Source organism: Somniosus microcephalus, unplaced genomic scaffold (genome assembly GCF_052327205.1).
Source record: "Somniosus microcephalus isolate GS21.2 unplaced genomic scaffold, FLI_Smic_1.0 unresolved_chr1, whole genome shotgun sequence".
Lineage (NCBI taxonomy): Eukaryota > Metazoa > Chordata > Chondrichthyes > Squaliformes > Somniosidae > Somniosus > Somniosus microcephalus.
Window position 1 is genome coordinate 157,682,048 of NW_028225179.1, and position 10,030 is coordinate 157,692,077.

Here is a 10,030-nt window from a genome sequence, read left to right on the forward strand (position 1 = left end):
ACTTTGATCCAGACCAAACTCGCTCTGGTGACACACGGTGTGAGATATGGATCCATAAACTGAATTGTGTTAATGATTGCAGCCGCTCACCCTGAAACACAAAGTGCCATAAATGTCAAGGAGCTGTCTGGATCAGTTTCAGTCCTTGCTGATTCAATCTGCTGGTGTCATGGTTCTGTGGGTGGATCCAGACCCGGTTCCCAGTCACTGATCACTCGAGTCCCTGCAAGTGCTGTTCACATCTGGATGAAATAGAATCGCATTTACAAAGAGAAAAGAGAGTCTGTGATGTTTCGGGGTGCGCCCATCATCAGACTGAGAGACTAACGGGAATTTTAACTGAGTCTGGGAATCGGGAGAGGGAAAAAGGAGGAGGGCAGAAGCGGAACCCAAAATATATTACTATTGAAATCACTGGCAGGAAACTCAGACTGGTTCTGTTATCAGCGTACGATCCACTGCACCACATGTTCCTTCCTGTGCTGTGTCCAAGCGACCCTCTCCCGATCACTGGCCCCTCCCTCCGAATCAATTCCCCGACCCTAGGAGCTACCTGGGAATGCACAGCTGGTTTCCGCAGCTGGGAAGTTACATTTCATTCTGCCTTTCCAGAGAGAAGCAGGCGGAGCGAGCATGCAGCTTCCCCAGGATAACAGGCTCCATGGTGCAGGGTGCCAGTGACTGACACACACGTCACTCTGCGGGCAGCGCATCTCAATTCGGAGATTTACCGCAACCATTCCCTCAATATCCAGCTGGTGTGCGACCATACTCAGCGCATCATGCAAGGCAATGCTCGGTATCCTGGCAGCAGCCATGTTGCCTTCATTCTGCGGAAGTCTGCTGTACCATCAGCCTTTGAGCCACCAGGACAAACCAGAGGGTGGCTACTGGGCAACAAGGGCTATCCAGTGAACACCCGGCTCTTGACTCTGCTACACTACACGTGGGCAGCGTGTATATAATGTGAGCCATGCTGCCACACGGAATCTGATAGAGCAGACCATTGGTGTCCTTCATCAACGCTTCCGCTGTCAGGACCGCTCTGGAGGAGCCCTGCGGTACTCACCAGAGCGGGTCTCAAGATTCACCATGGTCTTCTGCATGCTCCACAATCTCGGCATCATGAGGGCACAGCCCTTTCCACCAGTCATACGGCGACCAGCTGAGGAGGAGGAGGAGGAGGAAGAGGTGTAGGAGGAAGCAGAAGAGGAGGAGGAAGGGAAGAGGCAACCCAGACAGCTCCTTTCTTCCCGGGCTCCCCGTGATAGAATCATCCGACGGAGGTACCAGTGAACACAACCCCAATTCCCCATCAATAATAGTCCCACACATTACCTCCCCTCTGTTACTGACCATCACAGCGTCCTCGACCACAATCTCTATCAGGGCACCTCTCAGTCTTCACTTTCCTAGAGAAAAGAGCTCCAGCCTGTTTAATCTCTCCTGATGGTATAACCTCTCAGATCTGCTATCATCTGGGTCAATCTTTTTGGCAATTTCTCCAGGGCCTCTGTATCCTTTTTGTAATATGGGGACCAGAACTGTGCTCAGTACACAGCAAGTGTGGTCTAACCAAGCTTCGATACACGTTTAACACTTCTCTACTTTTCAATTCTATTCCTCTAGACATGAACCCCGGTGTTTGCATTTTATGGCCTTGTTAACTTGCGATGCTACATTTAATGATTTGTGAATCTGCAGCCCGAGATCCCTTTGCTGCTCGAACCCATTTAGATTCTTATTCCCCAGGAGTCTGAGGCCTCCTTATTCCTCCTACCATTTGTTTCTTCTCCCCCTCCTTTCCCCCAGCCCTACAGAGGTCCTTGCTGATCTTTCAGCTCCCAGTTCCGCTCCGGGGTGTGTACCTGAAATGCTAACCTGTCTATTATACAATATAATATTGATTATATTTGCATACATCACTGCACCGTTTTTGTAGAATGCTCGCATTTTTTAATACCGAATATCTCTGCATTTTGTTTGCATTTTCTGCTTCTATTTCGAACTATTGGTGAAAGGGACTCCTGGAAATTTCACCTCAAGTTCACATTACTCCCAGGAAACCAGACTGGATGGGCGTAAAATTGGTCTTTGGGCGGGAGCATAAAACAGGCGATGGTGAATCGGCAGTTTTACACCCGCCCAATTTTCTGGAAATGTTGCATTACCGCCCAAGACCAATTTCACCCAGAATTCCTTCCTTGATTTTTCTGTTCTTCATGAAAATGCATTCAACCAGCGATCACATGATTTTAGAGCAGTCTCACCATCTTTATTACTTCCATTAATCTAACAATTCAAATAAAGCAAATGAAAAGAAAACAACAGTCTTGTCAGGCAAAACCTCTAAAGCACGGAGTTCAAGCGCTGGTTACTAGTCTATCACTAACGTCATTGCTATTCACTGCAATTTCACAGTGAGCGTTTACAAGCACAGTCCTAATTAATGGGTTTCCTCTGGTCAAATTGCAGAACTGACCAGCACTGGACAGTTGTTTCCGTGACCTACCAAGTGATCTAGGGCTGTGATGCACTTCCTGAGGTCGTGAAAGGCGCTATAGAAATGCAAGTCTTTCTTTTTATAGTCATGGCCACTGATTATTAATTTGAGATAGTTGGCAGAATAAAATGGGACAGTAATCATATCGGTAAATTATTGAGTTACATAAAACTTCTGCAAAGAGCATGCATTGCCTCCTGTTCTGATAAACTGCCTTCTAATCTAATACAGACAGCTCTCCGCTCACACTGAGTGTTCTGAGCTTAATAGATTGTCAGGCTAGTTGTAGCAAGATCAATCATATCAAAGTCATTGCAAGAGTATCAACGCCTCAATATTCTCGCTGTGACAATGACAGAAACAAAATTAACCTGGAAAGTTACATTTCTGTGTAGTTATGGACATTGATATGAAGTTAGTCCCATTGACACTTGGAAGCATACAGAAGAACCAAGAGACCAAGATAATTACAGATGAGGAAGGCCATTCTGACTAACTTGATCCATCGAGAGATCTTAACTTCCCGCCATTGTAGTGTCGAATAGTTTCTTGAATGATTCCAGGGTTTTTGTCTCCATTGCTCTCTCTGGAACTTCACTCCACATGTTGATGACTCTTTGGGGAAACTTTTCAGGCCTCCCACTGGCAGAAACAAGGTGCTTTTGCCCCCAAAATGCTGGGCAGTGATGTACCACCTCGGTGCTGTGGCCACGGCAACATTTCCCCAGACCGATCGCTGGGATTATTGCAATCCCGCATCAGGTGATCGGCTCATTCAAAGTGCAAATCAGGATCATATAGAATTAAAGACTCATGCAGCACAGGAGGCCAATCGGCTCATCGGGGTAGATTTTGCCAAACCTGTCGTGAAGAAGGCGGGATTTCCCCTTTTGGGTTTTTGACCCGCCTACCTCGACGTCCGGCTTTGTTTTGGTGATGGAATCGGGTTTGTGCCGCCATTTTGGTGGAGGAAAGACAGACTGTTCCCATCTATAGTACGGTGCTTGAGCAGCCAAAATATGGGGAAAGAGAACAGATTAAAAGTGAAAAAGGAAAATAAAAGGCAAAACAAAGTAATATCGGCAAGGAATAACGAATGTCTTGATGGTTGGGTCCTGTGAGTGATAACAGCAGGAAGAAGGAAATTTCAGTAGTTGTTTTCCTCTTTTACGGGATTTGAGAAAGTGGTCGGCTTCTTTTCTGTGGAAAGGTTGAAGACTGTGGATAAGAATTATGACATTATATGGTTGGATAACATCAAGTGAAGACGAGGAGTTATTAGAGTGCCAATAGGACTGGCATTGAACTGGTATTACTTGTTTGTTGAAGAAGTTTTCGGGTTCTGGTTAAAAGTAGTTTACTTGAAGTGATTTTTTGATATGGTTGTGGGACTTTGTATATTGTGGTGTTATTTAGTGTTAAAGCCTTCCTTCGAATGAACGAATGCTCTAGTGAACGCACGCATGCGGATACAAATATATGCACGCACGCACGCATACACATTGGAACTTACGTTTGACCGAATGAAGGGCCTGCTCCCCAGGACGGGGGTTACTTGGTGAGCGTGAGGCCTGCCGGATGGATGAACGAACGCATGCACACAGGTAGACAAATGATACGCACGTATACACAATTGAACTTACGTTCGACCGAATGAAGGACCCTCGCTCCCCAGGTGAAGAAAGCCCGCTTGGTGAGCGTGAAGTCTGCCGGACAGATGAACGAACACATAGGCATGGACACAGATAGAAACGGCACACATGTACGCAGTCATGCACATGGAACTTATGCTTGAGCGAACGAACGGACGAATGGAGGAATGAATGACTGGTTGAACGATGCCAGTTGGACTGGCGTGTACGGATTCTTGGTTTATTAAATAGTTGCAGTTTGTACTGTAAACATTTGATTTACCTGTAAAATTTATTGTTGTATTTATATTGTTGACCATAATTGGTCAATGAATGTAATGGATTTACTATGTAACTGATGAGTTGTATAAGTACTGTTGTACTTGAATTTTAAAATTAAAAAAAAAGGACAACAGGTTATACCAAGTAAAAATGAAGAGTTACTAGATTGCCAGTAGGACTGGTATGTATTGTTTTTTGGGTACTTGTATTGTTGACATTGTATTTGTCTGAAAAAATTTATTATTGTATTTGTACTGTTAATCTTAAAGTTGTTTTTTTTAAGGCTTAGCCTTATTGTGGTAAATGAATGTAATGGATTTATCATGAAGTTGATGTGTTGTAACAAGTACTACCAGAGTTAAATAAAAAAGGTCAACCCAAATCATCGCCGCAAGCCCCGCCTCCCGGCGGTGTTGATTGGCCAGTGGCGGCACGCTGAGGAACACCTTGGGGAAGCTGATTGGCAGGAGCGCCTGTCACTCAGAGTGAGAGGGCGGGTTTCCAGGGATGAGCTCTCTCAGGGAAAGTGAACTGGTTGCCGCTCTTGTCACTCACAGTGGGGACGAGTTTCCGGGGCGGCGATCCCGCGGGGGAAGCGGATTGGTCGCAGCGCCTGTCACTCAGAGTGAAGGGGCGGGATCCCGGGCCGGGGCTCTTCCGGGGGAAGCGGATTGGCCGGAGCGCCTGTCACTCAGTGTGAGGGGGCGGGGCTCGCACGGGGGGGACGCGGATTGGCCGGTAGCCTATCACGCAGAGTGAGGGGGCGAGTTTCCGGGGCGGGGCTCTCGCATGGAAGGTGATTGGCTGGAGCGCCTGTCACGCAGAGTGAGGGGCGGGTTACGGGGGCGGGGCTGCCCGGGGGAAGCGGATTGGGCAGATCGCCTGTCACTCAGAGTGTGGGTGCGCATTCCCGGGGCGGGGCTCTCTCTGGGGAAGCCGATTGGCGGGAGCGCCTGTCACTCCGTGAGGGGCGGGTTTCTGGGACATGGCTCGCCCGGGGGAAGCGGATTGGCCGAAGTGCCTGTCACTCAGTGAGGGGGCGGGTTCCCGGAGCGGGGCCTCAGTGGGAGTCGGACACGGAGCTCGTGCAGTGAGTTGGGGCCGAGTGGCAGTGACGCCGCGCTGGTCTCGGCCAGTTGGAGCGGCTCACGGCGGTCGCCGCCCAGTTTTATGCTCGGGGGTTTATTTCAAACTTTGGATGTTTGTTGTTTGGTGAGCGAGTTGGACAGTCGCTTCTTCACCGATAACCTGCTGACCAGAGAGGACTGGGGTTAGGAGGAGGGACTGGGGTAAGGAGGAGGAGCAGGAGGAGGGGGGACAGGGGTAAGGAGGAGGAGGAGGAGGAGGAGGAGGAGGGGGGACAGGGGTAAGGGGTAAGGAGAAGGAGGAGGGGGGTAAGGGGTAAGGAGAAGGAGGAGGAGGAGGAGGAGGAGGGGGGACAGGGGTAAGGAGAAGGAGGAGGAGGAGGGGGGACAAGGAGAAGGAGGAGGAGGAGGGGGGACTGGGAGGAGGAGAAGGAGGAGGCGGGGGGACTGGGGTAAGGAGGAGGAGGAGGGGGGACTGGGGTAAGGAGGAGGAGGAGGAGGAGGAGGGACTGGGGTAAGGAGGAGGAGGAGGAGGAGGAGGGACTGGGGTAAGGAAAAGGAGGAGGAGGGGGGACTGGGGTAAGGAGAAGGAGGAGGAGGGGGACTGGGGTAAGGAGAAGGAGGAGGAGGGGGGACTGGGGTAAGGAGAAGGAGGAGGAGGGGGACTGGGGTAAGGAGAAGGAGGAGGAGGGGGGACTGGGGTAAGGAGGAGGAGGGGGGACTGGGGTAAGGAGGAGGAGGGGGGACTGGGGTAAGGAGGAGGAGGGGGGACTGGGGTAAGGAGAAGGAGGAGGAGGGGGGACTGGGGTAAGGAGGAGGGGGGACTGGGGTAAGGAGAAGGAGGAGGAGGGGGACTGGGGTAAGGAGAAGGAGGAGGAGGGGGGACTGGGGTAAGGAGAAGGAGGAGGAGGGGGGACTGGGGTAAGGAGAAGGAGGAGGAGGGGGGACTGGGGTAAGGAGAAGGAGGAGGAGGGGGGACTGGGGTAAGGAGAAGGAGGAGGAGGGGGGACTGGGGTAAGGAGAAGGAGGAGGAGGGGGGACTGGGGTAAGGAGAAGGAGGAGGAGGGGGGACTGGGGTAAGGAGAAGGAGGAGGAGGGGGGACTGGGGTAAGGAGAAGGAGGAGGAGGGGGGACTGGGGTAAGGAGAAGGAGGAGGAGGGGGGACTGGGGTAAGGAGAAGGAGGAGGAGGGGGGACTGGGTAAGGAGAAGGAGGAGGAGGGGGGACTGGGGTAAGGAGAAGGAGGAGGAGGGGGGACTGGGGTAAGGAGAAGGAGGAGGAGGGGGGACTGGGGTAAGGAGAAGGAGGAGGAGGGGGGACTGGGGTAAGGAGAAGGAGGAGGAGGGGGGACTGGGGTAAGGAGAAGGAGGAGGAGGGGGGACTGGGGTAAGGAGAAGGAGGAGGAGGGGGACTGGGGTAAGGAGAAGGAGGAGGAGGGGGGACTGGGGTAAGGAGAAGGAGGAGGAGGGGGACTGGGGTAAGGAGAAGGAGGAGGAGGGGGGACTGGGGTAAGGAGAAGGAGGAGGAGGGGGGACTGGGGTAAGGAGGAGGAGGAGGAGGGGGGACTGGGGTAAGGAGGAGGAGGAGGGGGGACTGGGGTAAGGAGAAGGAGGAGGAGGGGGGACTGGGGTAAGGAGAAGGAGGAGGAGGGGGGACTGGGGTAAGGAGAAGGAGGAGGAGGGGGGACTGGGGTAAGGAGGAGGAGGAGGAGGGGGGACTGGGGTAAGGAGGAGGAGGAGGAGGAGGAGGGACTGGGGTAAGGAGGAGGAGGAGGGGGGACTGGGGTAAGGAGGAGGAGGAGGGGGGACTGGGGTAAGGAGGAGGAGGAGGGGGGACTGGGGTAAGGAGGAGGAGGGGGGACTGGGGTAAGGAGGAGGAGGGGGGACTGGGGTAAGGAGAAGGAGGAGGAGGGGGGACTGGGGTAAGGAGGAGGAGGAGGGGGGACTGGGGTAAGGAGGAGGAGGAGGGGGGACTGGGGTGAGGAGGAGGAGGGGGGACTGGGGTAAGGAGGAGGAGGGGGGACTGGGGTAAGGAGGAGGAGGAGGGGGGACTGGGGTAAGGAGGAGGAGGAGGAGGAGGGACTGGGGTAAGGAGGAGGAGGAGGAGGAGGGGGGACTGGGGTAAGGAGAAGGAGGAGGAGGGGGGACTGGGGTAAGGAGAAGGAGGAGGAGGGGGGACTGGGGTAAGGAGGAGGAGGGGGGACTGGGAGAAGGAGGAGGAGGGGGGACTGGGGTAAGGAGGAGGAGGGGGGACTGGGGTAAGGAGGAGGAGGGGGGACTGGGGTAAGGAGGAGGAGGGGGGACTGGGGTAAGGAGGAGGAGGGGGGACTGGGGTAAGGAGGAGGAGGGGGAGGAGGGGGAAGGAGGAGGAGGGGGGACTGGGGTAAGGAGAAGGAGGAGGAGGGGGGACTGGGGTAAGGAGAAGGAGGAGGAGGGGGGACTAGGGTAAGGAGGAGGAGGAGGGGGGACTGGGGTAAGGAGGAGGAGGAGGAGGGGGGACTGGGGTAAGGAGGAGGAGGAGGAGGGGGGACTAGGGTAAGGAGGAGGAGGAGGGGGGACTGGGGTAAGGAGGAGGAGGAGGAGGGGGGACTGGGGTAAGGAGGAGGAGGGGGGACTGGGGTGAGGAGGAGGAGGAGGGGGGACTGGGGTAAGGAGGAGGAGGAGGAGGGGGGACTGGGGTAAGGAGGAGGAGGGGGGACTGGGGTAAGGAGGAGGAGGGGGGACTGGGGTAAGGAGGAGGAGGAGGAGGGGGGACTGGGGTAAGGAGGAGGAGGAGGGGGGACTGGGGTAAGGAGGAGGAGGAGGGGGGACTGGGGTAAGGAGGTGGAGGGGGGACTGGGGTAAGGAGGAGGAGGGGGGACTGGGGTAAGGAGGAGGAGGGGGGACTGGGGTAAGGAGGAGGAGGAGGGACTGGGGTAAGGAGGAGGAGGAGGAGGGGGGACTGGGGTAAGGAGGAGGAGGGGGGACTGGGGTGAGGAGGAGGGGGGACGGGTGAGGAGGAGGGGGGACTGGGGTAAGGAGGAGGAGGAGGAGGGGGGACTGGGGGACGGGTGAGGAGGAGGGGGGACTGGGGTAAGGAGGAGGAGGAGGAGGGGGGACTGGGGTAAGGAGAAGGAGGAGGAGGGGGGACTGGGGTAAGGAGAAGGAGGAGGAGGGGGGACTGGGGTAAGGAGGAGGAGGAGGGGGGACTGGGGTAAGGAGGAGGAGGAGGAGGAGGAGGGGGGACTGGGGTAAGGAGGAGGAGGGGGGACTGGGGTAAGGAGGAGGAGGAGGAGGGACTGGGGTAAGGAGGAGGAGGAGGAGGGGGGACTGGGGTAAGGAGGAGGAGGGGGGACTGGGGTGAGGAGGAGGGGGGACTGGGGTAAGGAGGAGGAGGAGGAGGGGGGACTGGGGTAAGGAGAAGGAGGAGGAGGGGGGACTGGGGTAAGGAGGAGGAGGGGGGACTGGGGTAAGGAGGAGGAGGAGGGGGGACTGGGGTAAGGAGGAGGAGGAGGGGGGACTGGGGTAAGGAGGAGGAGGAGGAGGGGGGACTGGGGTAAGGAGGAGGAGGAGGGGGGACTGGGGTAAGGAGGAGGAGGGGGGGACTGGGGTAAGGAGGAGGAGGAGGAGGGGGGACTGGGGTGAGGAGGGGGGACTGGGGTAAGGAGGAGGAGGAGGGGGGACTGGGGTGAGGAGGAGGGGGGGGACTGGGGTGAGGAGGAGGAGGAGGGGGGACTGGGGTAAGGAGGAGGAGGAGGGGGGACTGGGGTAAGGAGGAGGAGGAGGAGGGGGGACTGGGGTAAGGAGGAGGAGGGGGGACTGGGGTAAGGAGGAGGAGGAGGAGGGGGGACTGGGGTAAGGAGAAGGAGGAGGAGGGGGGACTGGGGTAAGGAGAAGGAGGAGGAGGGGCGACTGGGGTAAGGAGGAGGAGGAGGGGGGACTGGGTAAGGAGGAGGAGGAGGGGGGACTGGGGTAAGGAGAAGGAGGAGGAGGGGGGACTGGGGTAAGGAGGAGGAGGAGGGGGGACTGGGGTAAGGAGGAGGAGGAGGAGGGGGGACTGGGGTGAGGAGGGGGGGGACTGGGGTAAGGAGGAGGAGGAGGGGGGACTGGGGTGAGGAGGAGGGGGGGGACTGGGGTGAGGAGGAGGAGGAGGGGGGACTGGGGTAAGGAGGAGGAGGAGGGGGGACTGGGGTAAGGAGGAGGAGGAGGAGGGGGGACTGGGGTAAGGAGGAGGAGGGGGGACTGGGGTAAGGAGGAGGAGGAGGGGGGACTGGGGTAAGGAGGAGGAGGAGGAGGGGGGACTGGGGTAAGGAGGAGGAGGGGGGACTGGGGTAAGGAGGAGGAGGAGGAGGGGGGACTGGGGTAAGGAGGAGGAGGAGGAGGGGGGACTGGGGTAAGGAGAAGGAGGAGGAGGGGGGACTGGGGTAAGGAGAAGGAGGAGGAGGGGCGACTGGGGTAAGGAGGAGGAGGAGGGGGGACTGGGGTAAGGAGGAGGAGGAGGGGGGACTGGGGTAAGGAGAAGGAGGAGGAGGGGGGACTGGGGTAAGGAGGA

General features: G+C 56.2%; 1 pseudogene across 1 annotated transcript in view; it reads left to right on the forward strand.

Moving 5' to 3' along the window:
- LOC147096341 (E3 ubiquitin-protein ligase TRIM69-like) overlaps nt 1-10,030 on the forward strand; it is a 189,828-nt pseudogene that overhangs the window by 69,396 nt on the left and 110,402 nt on the right. The gene's annotated exons all lie outside the window — the stretch shown is intronic.